The sequence below is a fragment of the Bos javanicus genome, chromosome 3 (assembly GCF_032452875.1).
Source record: "Bos javanicus breed banteng chromosome 3, ARS-OSU_banteng_1.0, whole genome shotgun sequence".
Classification (NCBI taxonomy): domain Eukaryota; kingdom Metazoa; phylum Chordata; class Mammalia; order Artiodactyla; family Bovidae; genus Bos; species Bos javanicus.
Window position 1 is genome coordinate 36,722,518 of NC_083870.1, and position 19,638 is coordinate 36,742,155.

Here is a 19,638-nt window from a genome sequence, read left to right on the forward strand (position 1 = left end):
TCAGCCATGCATGTACATGTGTTCCCCATCCTGAACCCCCCCTGCCACCTCCCTCTCCATCCCATCTCTCAGGGTCTTCTCTGTTTTAACCATCTACCTATTTTGGTTTTTTAAACACTTATCCTTAGTCCCTTTGTTCACTTGTAATTGAAAAAAAAATTGCTAATTTTTTAAAGTATTTAAGCCAACCCATTTATTTTACAGGTGAAAACATGGAGGCTCACAGATATTAAGTTACTTGTCCTATATCATCTAGCTCTTTGACATAAAACCCTAAATTAAAAATGAGATCTAACATGTATGGTTATTACTAATATTTTAGAAAAGATTTTATTAACAAATAGCTTACTGGTAATCATTTAAAATTATTTCTCACTTACTGAAACTTAAGCATGACTAATTGCTCGGCAGTAATACGGACACTCCAAGGCGACCCCAGAGACGCAATACTGCATCTCTACTCACTGTACTCCCAATGGAGGAGACATATACAGGACTTTGAGGTAAACTGCAGTGGCAGACCCCACTTCTTGCCTGGAGAATCCCAGGGACGGGGGAGCCTGGTGGGCTGCCGTCTCTGGGGTTGCACAGAGTCGGACACGACTGAAGCGACTTAGCAGCAGCAGCAGTGGCAGACAGAACTGGAGGTGGTAGATTGAAGCGAGGGCCACCTGGGGAGAAAGGTGAGGAAGATAGAGCAATCAACCAGAGTGAAAGCAGTTACAGAGAAATCATTTGGGAAATTGTGAGAACATTAATAGATCCACCTAACCACCACCTTACTCTTATCTACCTTTGCTATGGGTTAGAGCTGAAGAAAATACCTCACAGAATGATGGAAGCAATTCTTTACTTCCAGCAATTATTTACTTGAGGTCAGGTGAGCCTCAAGTTCCCAGCAATCCTATAGATCCTAATCAGTTCTTTTTCCATTGTAATCATGTGTCTTTCTAAATTCTTCCGTACTAAGACCCCTAACTGTACACACCTCTTAGAATTGATTGATGATGAAGATTATTTTGCTGTTTTATTGTTATAACTACAAATGTAAGTACACTTCAGCTAAAAAGAATACCATACTATTCATACTAATTGGAGAATCTATTACCATTAGGAAGAAACTAAACAATTAAGGAATATATTCTTTCCATTTAATTCTAAGTGAGAATTGACACTGGGGGATAAAACTCTTAACTTGCTGCTGTTTTTTTTCCCCATCACCACCATTTGTTATCTTTATAACTTTATCCAACTTTTCCACCTTCTCTCCCAGCATAGAGAATGAAATAAGCCTTTGCATCCTAAGTGAATCCATCTACTTGCTTTCAAGTGTCTGGATCCATTATATTTTTTTCATTATGTTTTTAGTCTCCCATCATTTACTGGCTCCTTTATACTATGTATGCTCAACTGTTTCTCATTTTTGTAAGAGAAAATAAATCTCTATCAAGATTGTTTAATATTTAATGCCTTATCTCTTTCCTTTCATAGTCAATTTTCAAGTAAGTACAAACTCTACTTCTTTAGGAAATATTCACTATTTCTTAAAGCAGCTTTATTGAGAAACAATTTACAGACTGTAAAATTTACCTATACTTAAAATATACTAAATTTTAAGTATACAGGTCTCTATGAGTTTTAATAAATATATACATTCACCACACTCTAGTTTTAGAATACTTCCATTATCCCAAAAAGTTCTTTCATGACTTTTAGAGTTAATCCCATTCTTACTTCTAGCCCCAAACAATCACTGACCTGATTCTGTCTTCATAGTTTTCTAATTTCTAGAGACTCCAAATACTTTGATTTGTGCAATATGTAGTTTTTTGTATCTAGCTTTTCTCAGATGGCACAGTGGTTTGGGATTCACTGTTATTTTACATGTATTGCTTCTGTGTTCTTTTTTTATTTTGGAGAGGTATTTCATTGTATAGATATACCATAGTTTATTCACCTGCTGATAGACATTTGGATGTTTTCCAGGGTGTGGCTGTCATAAATAATGCCTCTATGAATATCATGTACAAGTCTTTGGCTGTATGTTTTTATTACCATGGGAGATACCTAGGAGTAGAATTGCTATGTTATACAGTAAGTTTTTGCTTACCTTTTTCAGAAAATACCAAACTTTTTTCAAGGTGATTGTATCATTTTTACATTCCTAACAGCAGTGTATGAGAATTCCAGTGTCTCCACATTCTTTCCAACTTTTGAAAAGCCTCCAATATTTATATATATAATTCAGACATTTTTTAAATTGGAGTAAAGTTCCTTTACACTGCTGTGTCATTTTCTGCTGTACAACAAAGTGAATGAGCCATGTTGCTGCTGCTTAGTCACTTCAGTAGTGTGCAGTGTGACTTAGTCGTGTGTAACGTGTGCAATGTGTGTTCAGTCACTTCAGTCGTGTGCAACTCTGTGCAAAACTATGGACTGTAGCCCGCCAGGCTCCTCTGTCCATGGGATCCTCTAGGCAAGAGTACTGGAGAGGGTTGCCATGTCCTCCTGCAGGGGATCTTCCTGATCCAGGGATTGAACCCAGGTCTTCTGTATTGCAGGCAGATTCTTTACCACTGAGCCCCTAGGGAAGCCCCTGAGTCAGCCACAGGTATACATATATCTCTTCTTTTTTGGATTTCTAGGAAAGCCCTTTGGATTAGATTTATTCAAGTGGGTTTTTAGTGGTATTTTTTGTGGTTGAGTGTACTTTGATGTTGAGTATTATTTCCTGTATTTATCATTTGTATATTTAACTTGGAAAGGGCTTACTCGAATTTTTAAATCAATTTTAATCTATTAGGTTTTTCATTTTATTACCACTGAATTATAAATTTGTATATTCTGAATACACATGTTTTAAGAATTATATTATTTACAAGTATTTCTCCAGTATAAGACTTGTCTTTCCATTTTTGAGGTTATTTTTTATTTTGAATTTATAAAAATAAAATGTTCCTCATATAGACTGTAGTTTTGGTGTCATATTAAAGAACCATTGCCTAACCCAATGTCACAAAGATTTTCTCCTCTGTTTTTGTCTTACAGTTTTCTAGTTCTAGGTTTTACATTCAAGTCTGTGATTCATTTTGAATTATATTTGGATATGGTACAAAGCATGGATGAAAATTTGTTTTAATGCATATGGATATCTGATTGTTACCACAATTTGTAGGAAGTTGATTATTCCCCCTGACGTGTGCTTTTTGGAAGAAAGTTTCAATGGACAGCCAGTTCTTCAGGACTGACAAATTATGCTCTATCCACCTGAGAGTGGAGTAACTATACAATTATATGGAATTCTTCTGCATAAATAGTTTATCTGTTTTTCCACAATTAGTAACTTATTCATTCATTTTTATCAGTGTAGACTCGATATTTTGGAGAAGGCAATGGCACCCCACTCCAGTACTCTTGCCTGGAAAATCCCATGGATGGAGGAGCCTGGTAGGCTGCAGTCCATGGGGTCGCTAAGAGTCAGACACGACTGAGCAACTTCACTTTCACTTTTCACTTTCATGCTTTGGAGAAGGAAATGGCAACCACCTCCAGTGTTCTTGCCTGGAGAATCCCAGGGACGGGGGAGCCTGATGGGCTGCTGTCTATGGGGTCACACAGTCAGACACGACTGAAGCGACTTAGCAGCAGCAGCAGCAGCAGACTCGATATTTATCTTATACTCTGGGTTATAATCCATTACTGTTTTATATCCTTCTTCTTGTGATATTCCAGTTATGACTAAGTTACACTTTTAGAAATTGTCCTACATTTCTTAGATGTCTGTCCTATTTTTTACAAGTCTCTTTATTTTCATTGCAGTTCAGTGTGGGAAGCTTCTGATGAATTATCATCACAGTCAATGATTCTTTCCTGTGCTATGTTGAGCCTACTGATCAGCCACTCAAAACACTCTTTTTCTTTATTACAAAGATTTTTATCTGTAGCATTTCTTTTTGATTATTTTTAAGAGTTTCCATCTCTGGCATGGTCCAGAGTTTTGTTTGCTTTTAGCATTAGATCCCTTAAAACATTAATTGTAGTTATTTTAAGGTCCCTGTGGGATGATACTAACATCTGCGTCATAACAGATCTGGTTCTTTTTTTTTTTTTTTCCTCTGCTGTGTTTGGCATGCCTTGTAATTTTTTGTCCAAAGCTGGACATCTTGTACCAGGTAATAGGAATTGAGGTACTTTAGTGTAAGAATATATGGTGATCTGGCTGGGAGTGGGGTGTGTTTAATGTTTTTTGTAACTATAGGTGCCAGAGGCTTCAATTTCTCTAGTGACCTGCTTTTGTCTCCATTCTTGACTTTGGGATTTCCTTATGCCTCCTTCTGAAAGAGCCTGTGTCTTGCAGTTCTTTCAGCTGTAATCCACTGTCTCTATATTGGAGCCCTGTTGGTGTGGTGGTGAAGTGTTGGGGAGAGAGGTATTCTATAATCGTACATTTAAGTCTCGATGTTTTAATGGATTTGTGTCTTAGGTTTATGTCTTTTACAAGTGTTTCTCAACTGGTATAGCATTTTTTGTTTACTTTTCCTTCTTTTGCCTACCACTTTCCCTGGATTTAGTTCTCCCTATCCTCTTTTTTATTTTATTTTATTTTATTTTATTTTTTAACTTTACAATATTGTATTGGTTTTGCCATATATCAAAATGAATCCGCCACAGGTATACCTGTGTTCCCCATCCTGAACCCTCCTCCCTCCTTCCTCCCCATACCATCCCTCCGGGTTGTCCCAGTGCACCAGCCCCAAGCATCCAGTATCGTGCATTGAACCTGGACTGGTGACTCGTTTCATATATGATATTATACATGTTTCAATACCATTCTCCCAAATCATCCCACCTCTCCCTCTCCCACAGAGTCCAAAAGACTGTTCTATACATCAGTGTCTCTTTTGCTGTCTCGTATACAGGGTTATTGTTACTATCTTTCTAAATTCCATATATATGCCTTAGTATACTGTATTGGTGTTTTTCTTTCTGGCTTACTTCACTCTGTATAATAGGCTCCAGTTTCATCCACCTCATTAGAACTGATTCAAATGTATTCTTTTAATGGCTGAGTAATACTCCATTGTGTATATGTACCACAGCTTTCTTATCCATTCATCTGCTGATGGACATCTAGGTTGCTTCCATGTCCTGGCTATTATAAACAGTGCTTCGATGAACACTGGGGTACACGTGTCTCTTTCAATTCTGGTTTCCTCAGTGTGTATGCCCAGCAGTGGGATTGCTGGATCATAAGGCAGTTCTATTTCCAGTTTTTTAAGGAATCTCCACACTGTTCTCCATAGTGGCTGTACTAGTTTGCATTCCCACCAGCCGCTCCCTATCCTCTTGAATCTTGACTCTTGTTGAATTTTTCCCACCTTTTTATGAAATAAAAAGGCTAGATAGTGCTGGAGTGGAAAAATGCCCTTCTCCCAACAGGGATAGGCTTTGGCCAAATATTTTCCTCTGGAGCACAGGTATATGTCCTGATAAGGGTCTGGACACAGTTCTTAATGATTATTCTTCCCCCTGTTTGAGATGTAAGGCCAAAAGTTAAAACTGTGTGCTGTCTTGGCATCTGGTAAAACCAGGAGGACCTTGAATGTCTTAACCCAAATTCCTTTGTTTTCAAGGTAGCTGTGATTTGTTTTATTCAGGTATGGTAAACACATGACATGATATGACTGTCATGAAGGAAGAACGTCTATACTCACAGATCCCCAGAAGTAGAAAGCATAGCACATTACACAGGGCCACAAGGGGAATTACCAAGGTCGATCAGCAGACAGGAAGCCAGGGGAGGATGTTGTCAGGAATCTTTATTGTAGTTTCCACAGGAAGGAACAGGTAAGGCAGGGTAAACATAATTGGCTACTTTGAATAATTTCTGCAGACTTGTGTGTATGGGGACTATTCCTGGTTGTCTGATACCTGGTCCTGGAGTGAGTACAGTGGGAGATTAATGGCTTGAAGTGTAATAAATTCAGGGGGTGGACACTGGAGTGGGGTGCCATTGCCTTCTCCGTGGCTTTTTAGTTCTTCTTAATTTCTGCCAGAAGGGTGAGGTCATGTACAAATCTGAGGTTATTGATACTTCTCCCAGCAATCTTGATTCCAGCTTTTGCTTAATCCAGCCCAGCATTTCGCATTATATACTCTGCATGTACGGAGAAGGCAATGGCAACCCACTCCAGTACTCTTGCCTGGAAACTCCCATGGATGGAGGAGCCTGGTAAGCTGCAGTCCATGGGGTCGTTAAGAGTCCGACACGACTGAGAGACTTCACTTTCATGCATTGGAGAAGGAAATGGCAACCCACTCCAGTGTTCTTGCCTAGAGAATCCCAGGGACGGGGAAGCCTGGTGGGCTGCTGTCTATGGGGTCACACAGAGTCAGACACGACTGAAGCGACTTAGCAGCAGCAGCAGCAACTCTGCATGCAAGTTAAATAAGCAGGGTGACAATATACAGTCTTGACGTGCTCCTTTTTCTGTTTGGAACCAGTCTGTTGTTCCATGTCCAGTGCTAACTGTTGCTTCTTGACCTGCATACAGATTTCTCAGGAAGAAGGTCAGGTGGTCTGGTATTCCCATCTCCTGAAGAATTTTCCACAGTTTATTGTGATCCAAAGAGTCAAAGGCTTTGGCATAGTCAATAAAGCAGAAATAGATGTTTTTCTGAACTCTCTTGCTTTTTTGATGATCCAACAGATGTTGGCAATTTAATCTCTGGTTCCTCTGCCTTTTCTAAATCCAGCTTGAACATCTCAAAGTTCGCAGTTCACATATTGTTGAAGCCTGGCTTGTAGAATTTTGAGCATTACTTTACTAGCATGTGAGATGAGTGCAATTGTGCGGAAGTTTGAGCATCCTTCGGCATTGCCTATCTTTGGGATTGGAATGAAAACTGACCTTTTCCAGTCCTGTGGCCACTGCTGAGTTTTCCAAATTTGCTGGCATATTGAGTGCAGCACTTTCACAGCATCATCTTTTAGTATTTGCAATTGGTTCAACTGGAATTCCATCACCTCTGCTAGCTTTGTTTGTAGTGATGCTTCTTAGAGCCCACTTGACTTTGCATTCCAGGAAGTCTAGCTCTAGGTAAGTGATCACACCATAATGGTTATCTGGGTCATGAAGCTCTTTTTTGTACAGTTCTTCCGTGTATTCTTGCCACCTCTTCTTAATATAGTCTGCTTCTGTTAGGTCCATACCATTTCTGTCCTTTATCGAGCCCATCTTTGCATGAAATGTTCCCTTGGTATCTCTAACTTTCTTGAATAGATTCCTAGTCTTTCCCATTCTGTTGTTTTTCTCTATTTCTTTGCATTGATCACCAAGGAAGGCTCTCTTATCTCTCCTTGCTATTCTTTGGAACTCTGCATTCAAATGGGTATATGTTTCCTTGTCTCCTTTGCTTTTAGCTTCTCTTCTTTCCTCAGCTATTTGTAAGGCCTCTTTAGACTTGGTTTGCAAATGAAAAGTGTACTCACAGGCAAGTCCTAGCCTAGACTAAAAAGTGGCTAGTCCTGAGACTGGCAGTTCCTCCAAGGTCAGCAACGCCCAAGTGTCAATACATCAGTTACAGAAAATAGAAACCTTTGTGGTTACTTTCGCCTCACTCTGCTTCCTTTGATATGACCCTCTGCTTAACCATCCTCCCTATCAAATGGACTAAATACAGGTGGTTTTAATCCGTGAGTAGTGAGTTTCAGTTCCATGCCAGATTACAGAATTATTTAAACAAGCCAACCACACCTTTATGTAGAAACTGAGGTGCACCTTCTCCTCTTGCTGCTATTAAACTTGCCTTCCACAGTCCTTCACTTTTCACTCTGTTCCCAAGTGAAGCCCCCATGTGTTCCTTTAATGCATATGGTGTCCTCCTCTCTCAGGCTGTGACTAGATGTGACTCATAAATTGCTGTCAAGCTCATTTATCCTGTGTCGGTTGTGAGTTTGGCCATTCTTGTAATCCTAGAGCGAACCCCTGCCTCACCAGTGGGGTGAAGAGGAAGTGATCAAAACACTCTCTGTGACTGATTCAGGGAGGGATTTTTGCTAGATGATCACCTGGAAGGAGAACCCATGATATTCTGGAAGGTCCCAGGAGTTTCTCACACTCATGCTAGTCCATGCTCATCCTCCAGTGATTTGCCAAAATAACCTTTTAAGTATTCCAATCAGTTGATGGCTCCAATGGCTTCTACTTCAGGTAAACACAGCAGGCTCATTTTTCTTGGATGATCCTTTCTCCAGATTTTGGAAGTGTGTCAGTTTTCTTTTGGGTCCAAGAAAAGTCACTTATTTTCAGTTTGTCCAACTTATTTTTTGTTGTTATAAGGATAAGAGCAATGAATTCTAAACTTTTTATATGGTGTGGCTGAAACCAGAGTCCTAATTCATTCATTTTTTTTCTCCTACCCTAATCTCGTTTCATCACCATTGAAATTTTTCTTAGCAAAGTCACAACTGTGTTCATTTCCAAATGTAATGGATATAGTTCTTCTCTTACCTTAATCTCCCTGTGACATTTAAAACTGTTGACCAACTCCTCCTTCTTAAAACTGTTGCCTTGTTGAATTTCTAAAATATCATGATTCTGTTTTTTCTCTCCCAAGTTTTGCACCCGTCTATTCTTTAAATGTTAGTGTTTTCCAGATTCCATCTTCCTTTTTTCCAGTTTCCAGTTTTTCCCATCTTTCCAGTTTCCTTCACTTGTCATACTCTCTCTTTGGGTGATGTCCTCTGTTCCCTGCTTTTTTGTTTTTTTAAATTAGCTCTTCAACTTTAATCGCTCCTAAGATCACTTTTATCTTAATCCTTCTTCCTATATTCAGATCTCTCTGTTGTATTATGATTCTGGACATCTCCATTTGAATGTCTAAAATTTCAGATATGATGCATCCTAGGTGGCTCAGTCTTCTCTTGTGTTGTTGGAAGAGGGTGTTTGCTATGACCAGTGCGTTCTCTTGTCAAAACTCTATTAGTCTTTGCCCTGCTTCATTCCTTATTCCAAGGCCAAATGTGCCTGTTACTCCAGGTGTTTCTTGACTTCCTACTTTTGCATTCCAGTCCCCTATAATGAAAAGGACATCTTTTTTAGGTGTTAATTCTAAAAGGTCTGTAGGTCTTCATAGAACCATTCAACTTCAGCTTCTTCAGTGTTACTGGTTGGGGCATAGGCTTGGATTACCATGATATTGAATGATTTGCCTTGGAAATGAACAGAGATCATTCTGTCATTTTGGAAATTGCATCCAAGTACTGCATTTCTTACTCTTTTGTTGACCATGATGGCTACTCCATTTCTTCTAAGGGATTCCTGCCCACAGTAGTAGATATAATGGTCATCTGAGTTAAATTCACCCATTCCAGTCCATTTTAGTTTGCTGATTCCTAGAATGTCGACATTCACTCTTGCCATCTCCTGTTTGACCACTTCCAGTTTGCCTTGATTCATGGACCTGACATTCCAGGTTTCTATGCAATATTGCTCTTTACAGCATCAGAGCTTGCTTCTATCACCAGTCACATCCACATCTGGGTGTTGTTTTTGCCTTGGCTCCATCCCTTCATTCTTTCTGCAGTTATTTCTCCACTGATCTCCAGTAGCATATTGGGCACTTACTGACCTGGGGAGTTCCCCTTTCAGTATCCTGTCATTTTGCCTTTTCATACTGTTCATGGGGTTCTCAAGGCAAGAAAACTGAAGTGGTTTGCCATTCCCTTCTCCAGTGGACCACATTCTGTCAGACCTCTCCACCTTGACCCTCCTGTCTTAGGTGGCCACATGGCATGGCTTAGTTTCATTGAGTTAGACAAGGCTGTGGTCTGTGTGATCAGATTGGCTAGTTTTCTGTGATTATGGTTTCAATGTGTCTGCCCTCTGACGCCCTCTTGCAACACCTACCGTCTTACTTGGATTTCTCTGACCTTGGGCATGGGGTATCTCTTCACAGCTGCTCCAGCAAAGTGCAGCTGCTGCTCCTTACCTTGGGGTATCTCCTCAGGGACGCCCTTCCTGACCTTGAACATGGAGTAGCTCCTCTCGGCCCTCCTTTGCCCATGCAGCCGCTGCTCCTTGGATGTGGGGTTGCTTCTCTTGGCCGCCGCCCTAACCTCGGGCGTGCGGTAGCTTGTCTCAGCCGCTGCCCCTGAGAGATGGAAGATAGATGGGGAAACAGTGGAAACAGTGTCAGACTTTATTTTTGGGGGCTCCAAAATCACTGCAGATGGTGACTGCAGCCATGAAATTAAAAGATGCTTACTCCTTGGAAGGAAAGTTATGACCAACCTAGATAGCATGTTGAAAAGCAGAGATATTACTTTGCCAACAAAGGTCCATCTAGTCAAGACTATGGTTTTTCCAGTGGTCATGTATGGATGTGAGAGTTGGACTGTGAAGAAAGCTAAGCACTGAAGAATTGATGCTTTTGAACTGTGGTGTTGGAGAAGACTTTTGAGAGTCCCTTGGACTGCTCGGAGATCCAACCAGTCCATCCTAAAGGAGATCAGCCCTGGGTGTTCTTTGGAAGGAATGATGCTGAGCCTGAAACTCCAATACTTTGGCCACCTCATGCGAAGAGTTGACCCATTTGAAAAGACTCTGATGCTGGGAGGGATTCAGGGCAGGAGGAGTAGGGGATGAGATGGCTGGATGGCATCACCGACTCGATGGACGTGTGTCTGAGTGAACTCCAGGAGCTGGTGATGGACAGGGAGGCTTGGTGTGCTGTGATTCATGGGGTCGCAAAGAGTCAGACACGACTGAGCGTCTGAACTGAACTGAACTGAACTGAGGTGGCTCAGTGGTAAAGAATCCTCCTGCCACTGCAAGAGATGCAGGAGACGTGGGTTTGATCCCTGGATCAGGAAGATCACCTGGAGAAGGAAATGGCTACCCACTCCAGTGTTCTTATCTGGGAAATTCCACGGACAGAAGAGCCTGGCGGGCTACAGTCTGTGGGGTTGCAAAGAGTCGGACACAACTGAGCATGCGTGCACACAGAGAGAATAGAGAATAAGCATTTATTTTCTATGCTGTACCATTAATCTTATATTTTCTTATATTTCTATATCTCTCAAAGGCTCCACTAGGCATCAGTCACACAAATCATAAACCTTCAATTTTTTTTTTTTGATTTCTTCCTTGTCATCTAACCAGTCATCGTGTCTTCCAGTTCAGTAGTAGCTGGAAAGTGTGTTTTCTGCTCTCTGAAGCCATTTCCACTAATCTTGTTTCCCAGTACTCAGTCAGTGGCTCACATCCTTCAGTGTGCATGAGCATCACCTGGAAGCCCTGCTACAGTGCAGGTTGCTGGGATGGAACCTGTAGTTTGTGCTTTGGTAGGTCTAGGATGGGGCGTGACCATTTGCAGTTCTAACTAATTGCAGTTTCAGGTGATTCTGATTTTGATAATTTGGAGGCCATGCTTTGATAATAGTTGTCCTAGATAATTACAGCAGCCTCCTAAAGAATCTCCCTGTTTTATATTCAAGGCTTCCTCCAAGTCATATTCCACACCTAAAAACCAAATCTCCTTAAAACCTCAAATTGCCCCTTATGGCCTTTTGGAGCCTAGCAAGTGCCGAGCACATGCTCAGTGTTCTGTGCTTGTATATACAAGATAGGCTTTAGAGCATGAGTAGAATTTGCAGAGGAAAAGTTGAGACATATTTTGTTCTGGCAGTAGGGTGGAGTGAGAGGAAGGTCAGGGCATAGCATTAGTTCTAATAGCACCATAAGGAGGCAAAGTCTTTCATGGAAATCAATGGCTAAATAAGTAAATTTGTTTTGAATATACAGTCAGTGAGGAAATGAGCTAGACTAGAGCAAAAAGATTGTACTAGAGCAATCTCCTCAAGGACAGAGAGGAATTCAGTGTTTTAAACATTTTATTTTGCTTCACAGTGTTAAAGAAAACTGGATTTACTTTTACACTTTCACCCATCTTGCATAGTTTGAATATATATTTTAGCATTCCTCCATGTGTTTTTTTTTTTTTTTAGAACTCAAGAAATATATATTTATAGAGTATGTCTACTTATTCGGTGTGTGTGTAGAAATTTTTCCATTAAAATTAGCTCAAGGACTTTATTTAGCTTGCCACCACAGTCAAGAATATATTTGCTATATCCCTAGAGTCTTAATATTATGATTTCTTTATGAAAAGAATTGCGGTTTCCTTGAAGCTTCTCCTTCAAAGAGCTTTTTTATGTGGAGCATAAAAACTTGTTTCCTAAAATATGATTTCTCTTATTTAGGAAAATCCATTGTAAACTATTTGTCCCCTGTCCATAGAGGTGAATAAATTCAAGAAAAACACAAAATAAAAAGATATGGGTCTTCCAGGGATGAGAGTTGAGGATTCTCCCATGAGAATGTGGATGTCAATTAGGGTCTGTATCAGAATCTTATATAAGAATACACATCTCCCGTCCCTCTCCTTCCACTTTCCTTCTGAGAGCTCATAGCACAAGGGGTGGGGAGGGGGGTTGTGCTTGTAAACTACTTCCAAGGTAATGCTAATGTACCCTCTGGAAGAGAACTGACTCAGATTGTTGGGTCTCAGACTTTTTTTTTATGGATCAGAATTTTGAGGGGTAGGTGGGTAATATAGTGTTGTTGATTGTTAATTTTAATCATTAAGGCATTGAAATGAACAAATGAACTACCATATTTTGTCACAATCTCTTCCAATTACATGGTATTTTAATACAAAACTGTATGTAGAATGGGCTTCCCAGGTGGCTCAATGGTAAAGAATCCACCTGCCGGTGGAGGAGACACAGGAGACGTGGGTTTCATCCTCGGGTTAAGACGATCCCCTGGAGAAGAAAATGGCAATCTGCTTCAGTATTCTTGCCAGGAAAGTCGCATGGACAGAGGAGCTTGGCGGGCTATAGTCCATGGGGTCACAGAGTTGGACATGACTGAGTGACTGAGCACATAGGTAGAACATACTCCTAGAATAAGTATTAATCCCTTTTTAAAAAAACAACTACCCTTAATAAAAAAAAATCTTTTAATTTTTAAATCTTTTAATGTTGTCCACTTTGTAGGAGAACATTAAAAACATCATTATGGACCAGCACTTTTTCCAGCATCTGAAATCCATTGCCCTAGATAAGTTAGCAGCTTCAGGAAAGAAAGTTAACATCACCTTTGCTTTCTTTACCCTTTATTTTAATTTGTCATTTTGAAGCTTTGATTTCCATGTATGTCATAGTAGCTTATTTTGGTTCAATTAAGCATTTTCCTTTTCTGTTTTTCTCTGTTCTGCTCCAGGGGAGCCATCGTCAGCGCTAAGAATTCATGGCTTTAGATCAGATGGTCCTTTCTTTCTGTCCTTCATCCAGTGGCAGGTTTAAAACTCTTTGATGGTTTAGCTCTATAATATTTAAAGTTCTATTTCAAATCCTTCGAACTTAGGGTTTTAGGAAATAGCTAGCTGCGTGGGAAGGCAAGAGAAGAGTCTATTAAAATCTACAATCCTCTTAGTGACCCATTCACTGGGGCTCTCAGCAAATCTGTTTGAGTTTTTCCCTCTACTGAAAACAAAGGAGAAAGCAAATGGGAAACTGAAACCCTACCAAGACAAATCTAAGAGGGGCCACTTCGAAATAAACCTTATTAAGAGAAAATATTCTAAGTACTACCAATTTTGTACACTCTGAACACCAGAATCTTAAATTTAACAGCTGAGTGGGGGGTCCAGCCAGTTTAGGCAACTCTCTTTTACAATCCCTGAAGGGACTTTTATATTTAGAGTTCTATAAATATGGGAAAAAATTAAGGCTCCATACTATACAAAGAACCATATACTGTTTCTTTGTATAGTAACAACAAACTTTCAAGGCTTAGTAAGATTTCTGATATCAATGTCATTTTCTTCTTCATTCATTGGTTATCATAAGCTTTGAAGAGAGGTAGCCAAAGGGATGCCTCAGTCCCAGTCTGTCTTCACCTCCTTCTCCCCATGGTGCTGTCCTCAATTCATCCAAGTTAGTCAGATCTATTCCACTAAATTTGAGTTTGTTATGTATAATACTTACTCAAAGACTTGTTATTAGATACTGACTTTTTAACAGCTCGTTTCCATGGAAGGCTTTGCCTCCTTTCAACATTTTTGTTTATTGTTAGTTGGGTCTGTATAATCCCCAGCTTTCTGTATCTCTGGGTTCATGCATGTATGGTCAGTCGTGTCTGACTCTTTGTGACCCTATGGACTGTAGCCCACCAGACTCCTCTGTCCATGGGATTTCCAGGCAGGAATACTGGAGCAAGTTGCCATTTCCTACTACAGGGGATCTTCCCGACCCAGGGACTGAACCAGCATCTCCTGCATTGGCAGGCAGATTCTTTCCTACTGTGCCACCTGGGATCCCTCTGTATCTCTAAGCTGAGCCTTTTAAGTGTCTCTTGTTTGGGGATCAGTGTCCTTCTGCACACTAAAGCAATGGTTCGTGAGGAAGGAGTAATAAATCCTTTTGGCAAGAAGAGTGATTTTCTGTTTGAACAAAAACTGGAAACACATTTACCCATCTCTGTAAGCTATATATGTATATATAGTCCTGATTATATTGGTATAGTATTATTAAATATCTCTTCTGCCACTCATCCCAGCCTCCCAAGTAATAGTAGTAATGGTAAGTATATTAATGAGAAGCATTTCTATGTTGCTTCCTATGTGCCAGGCATTGCTCTAAGGCTTTTAAAAAAATCAATTAATTAAATATTTAAATAATACTTTGAATTAAGTACCGTTATGGGGCATCCCTGGTGACTCAGATTGTAAGGAATCTGCCGGCAATGCAGGAGACCCAGGTTCAGTTCCTGAGTTGGGAAGATCCCCTGGAGAAGGGAATGGCTACCCACTCCAGTATTCCTGTCTGGAGTATTCCATGGACAGAAGAGCCTGGTAGGGTTCGTAGGTTCATGGGTCCATGGAGTTGCATAGAGTCGGACACGACTGAGCAGCTAACACTTGACATTCTGCTCACTTAACAGAGAAGAAGTCTGAGGCACAGAGATGTTAAGCCTGAAGTCATCTAGGTAGTGACAGAGCTGATATTATGAACATAGCAGGCCTTGCTGTAGAATCTGATTCTGGAACTGCTATTTTTTCATTGTGAGAATGTAAACCAGAAACTGCCTTTCAATCACTGCATGTCCAAAAATCATACGTGTTATATATTTTTGTAGACAACAAATTTGGGACCAAAACATATTATAATAAGTAATAACCATCTTGCAAAATCTCTGGGGACTCTGGGTAAGCAGAGTATAGAGAGCACAGATTTGAAATCAGACATACTAAGATTATAAATATTGGGTGTCAGGTAAGATGTGGACAAGTTTCTTAACCTCTGTAATCTGCTTTCTCATAATTATATAGAGCAAAACCCTTCTCCTAAGGTGCTCTGAGCTGGAGTATAAAGAGGGAAGGACAGCTGAATAACTGCATTAATAGAGAATTTGAACATACGCAGTCCTTTCTCACATGTGTTTATTTAACCATTATGCTTATCACATTTACTGTTCTGTGCTTAGGTTCTTTTCAAAAAATTTTTATTGAAGTATAGTTGATTTACAATGTTGTGTTAATTTCTTCTGTATGGCAAAGTGACTCCATTATACCTATATATTCTTTTTCATTTTATTTTCTGTTATGTTTTGTCACAGGATATTATTGAATGTATATAGTTCCTGTGCTGTACAGTAGAATGCTGTTTATCCATTCTATATATAATAGTTTGCTAATCCTAAACTCCCATTCCTTCCCCCCCCCCCCCATACCCCTCCTCCTTATTGGTGCTTTATGTCAACTCATCAAAGCCTCCTATAACAACTCCATGAGAAATTACTATTGTCGTCAGGCTATTTTACAGATGAAGAAGCTGAGGCACAGAGTGGTTAATTAGTTTGCCCAGGTTCAAACAGGGTTGGGAATTAGCAGAGCTGGGATTCAAATCCAATCACACTGGTACCATCTGTGTTTTTAACAGCTAGGCTGTCCTGCTTAATGCTAGTTAAGCCATGGAATGATAGGCTGTTTGGCATCTTCCCAGTCATGCCTTTGCATAAAGAGGGAGATTGGGACTGCCACCCAAACTGCTTAGAAACGTTTTAGGGCACAAGCTGAGTGGTTGAGCTGGAGCTAGAAGTGTTTTCTCATCAGCCACAAATTTGGGTTTCAAAGTCACAGTGATCATAATTTTGGAACCTAAGGATACCACCTAGAATTGATCAAGTAGGAATTTGGGACTTTTCCAGAAAATTCAGGGCCTAAGCTCACGAAGACTATACCCTGCTGCCAGTGATATAATCATTCCAATATTATATCCCTGCACAAGGATAGATAAGCTAAGCTCACACTATATTGTTCTCTTAGGTAGAGAGGTAGTGAATAAGACTGAGATGGGGTTTTCTGCTTGGTTTGTTCATGAAATATCTGAAAGCCCTTTCCGCCACAGTAACAAAATGCTCCTGTACTGGTAATGCAGACAAATTCCAGCTGAGTGATTACATTCTGCCTAATTAAAAATTCTTTCTCTAATTTCAGATTTTCCATGTTCACAATGTTCTTTACCTTCTATCCTAAATTGTTGTTTATTGTGTTTTCCTGCTGCTAAATTCTTTACTGCATTTCTCCCTGGAGGTAGTTGTATACTGATAATGGTTAAAATAATTCTATATGTAAAGTAGGCATGGTATATGTAAATATTTATACTTTAACATTGGAATAAATCTAAATTAAAATGTATAAATATATTGTTCTCAGAACTTCTCTTAAATGCCTCACACAGTCACAATTCCTTTTGAATGTGGGTTGAAGATATGACACGTAGTTGTAATTATTTATTAATCATACATTTAATATTCCCCATGCTGCCATAAAATGTCTGAGGGGACATGCTGCTAAGAATAACTTGCTCAGCATTGCAGTACAATGCAGACAATTTTCCATAGGGAAAGAAAAAAAGAAACATGTCTTTTCACCTATTGCTGAGCAAATTGCTAGCGATTTTGCCTGTTTGAGCTGAGAAGTAATTAGTGGTATGGGATAGAGGCCAAGCATATCAAGAACTTGAAAATGTGTTCCTGCTTATGTACTGATATGCCCATTTTGGAGTTAGCTGTAATTTCTGCACACTTTATGAATTTCCCTTACTTGTGTCACAACCTTAATCTTGATAACTTGCTTTTCTGAAATAGTAATTTAAAAATAATGGTCACAGTTTCTATAGACACAAATTTTAATTATATGAATAATAATAATAAAACCTAAGCCAATTAGGTGCATATGTTAATTTTTGGGGGATGACAGCTCAATCTGACTTTTATTTCTTCTGTAGTAACTCAGCTCCAAGCAGTACAGAGGCTCAGAGCAGGCTCAGAATATTAGAAAATTTAACAGTTAGTGGCAATGGCTTAATGAATTAATCCCTGGCATTGAGTATAGCCTTATTATTTTAAGGTTGTAAGTGGCTTTTAAGGTTATCTGGTTTTCTACCCTGATTTAATATGTTGTTGTTTAGTCAGTAAGTTGTGTTCAACTCTTTTGCAACCCCGTGGACTGTAGCTCATCAGGCTCCTTCTGTCCCTGGGATTTCACAGGCAAGAATGTTGCCATTTCCTTCTCCAGAGCAGCTTCCTGACCCAGGGATCAAACCTGCATCTCCAGCCCCCTCAGGCGAGTTCTTTACCCCTGAGCCACCATGCTTTCAAATAGTGGCCTTATCCAATCTTTCAAACCTTCTAATAGATAGAAGGATAGACTAATGTGTAGCCTCCCTACACAAATTTTTCCGGGATTTTAACTACCCTGGAAGTAAAATAAATCAGTAATCGAATGTATAATCTCATCCTTTGTTTCAGGAAGGATGACAGCTTTACTAATGTTTATTTCTGTGTCTTTGTATAATGTGTTAACTGACATGGGTCTGGATAATCTTAGAAGCTGAGAATTAGTGAAAGACAGGCATCCAATTTGCAAGAAAAAGGACAGGAACACAATAGAAAAACACAGTTTTTATTTCAGCAGTCATGCTTGCAGTTGTTGCCATTTTTAAAGTGTATGTTCTTGGACATGTCTGCTGCTAATGGTGAGCCATTCTTGCAAAGAAAAAATTATATTTGTACTTATAAAATACATTGCACAAAATTTATAGGTGGTTTTCTAAGATATATAAGTGGCATTCCAAGAAACAAGTTCTGAAAACAAATCATTTCATTGTAACTTTGGCATGTGATTCTGTGTAGTGCTGTTGCTTTGCTAGACTATCTTAATAATATTGCGCATACTAAGTTGTTTCAGTCACATCTGACTCTGTGCAACGCTATGGACTGTAGCCTGCCAGGTTCCTCTGTCTATGGGATTCTCCAGGCAAGAATGCTGGAGTGGGTTGCTCTTCCCTCCTCCAGCGGATCTTCTGAACCTAGGGATCGAACCTGACTCTCTTATGTCTCCTTCATTGGCAGGTGGGTTCCTTACCACTACCACGACAGACGATGAGATGGTTGAATGGTATCACTAACTCGATGGACATGAGTTTGAGTAGGCTCCAGGAGTTGGTGATGGACAGGGAAGCCTGGTGTGCTGCAGTCTATGGAAAGAGTCTCTCTATGCAAAGAGTCAGATAGGGCTGAGTGACTGAACTGAACTGAACTCTAGAGTTCTTTTAGACACTTTAACAGAGGACATGCAAAGAGAAAAAAAGTTGTGACTGTTGTATGGAATGCTTTAAATGAAATCAGAAGTTGATTTAAAATCTGAATTAGCAAAAGCAATATTTACATTGATGGCAAAGCAAAAATCAGAACAAGGAGAAAAGATATTTTCTTCCTAAAAAAAAGAAAACCAGCTGATATGGAACAGCATATACTCTAATGTCCAATTTGAAGATGCTTTTAGAACCAGTCTTAAGAATTTAATCAAGGAAAATGAAAAATTAAGGTTTCTATGTCTGAAATATTTTTAATGAAACAAAGAATAAAACTATCAAGGAACTAATGCTTTATGTATTTTAAAATTTCATTTTAAGAACAATAACTTAAAGGAGGTGGGTGATATCATCAAAATGCAGTCCCCTAACAAGACCAACCAGGGGCTTCCAAGATGGCAATGGTAAAGACTCTGCCTGCCGGTGTAGGAGACACAGGAGATGCAGCTTCAGTCCATGGGTTGGGAAGATAACCTGGAGAAGAAAATGGCAACCCACTCTAGTATTCTTGCCTGGAAAATCCCATGGACATAGGAACCTTGTGGGCTACAGTCCATGGGGTTGCAAAGAGTTGAACACAGCTCAGTGACTGAGCACACACAAATAAGACCAACTAGCCATGTACCTAGACAGGAGAGCGTTGTGAAATCAAAGAACCCAGCTGAGGCTGAAACACTTGCTAGACAACAAAGACTGAGAATGAATGAATTATAAGAGTAAGAGGAGCAGTTTCACTTTGACCACATCACCTCTCCCTTGGTAGGGGGCACAGTGCCCTACTGAGAAGGCTCCCAGGACCAGTGAGAAAAAGAGAACCTGAGGTGGAAATCCAGCTTCCCTAGCATTTTTGGCTGCTTCCTGGTAGGCTCAGTTAGGTCCTACCTCACAGGGATCACTGGGAGAATCTGTGG

General features: G+C 39.9%; 1 long non-coding RNA gene across 1 annotated transcript in view; it reads left to right on the plus strand.

Annotated features, from left to right (window-relative positions):
• Nucleotides 1-19,017, plus strand: part of LOC133244199 (uncharacterized) — a 71,461-nt gene extending 52,444 nt beyond the window's left edge. The window contains exon 2 of the long non-coding RNA XR_009735323.1: nt 17,622-19,017. This is a non-coding gene — a long non-coding RNA (uncharacterized LOC133244199). The remainder of the gene's footprint in view (nt 1-17,621) is intronic.
• Nucleotides 19,018-19,638: the final 621 nt, after the last annotated feature.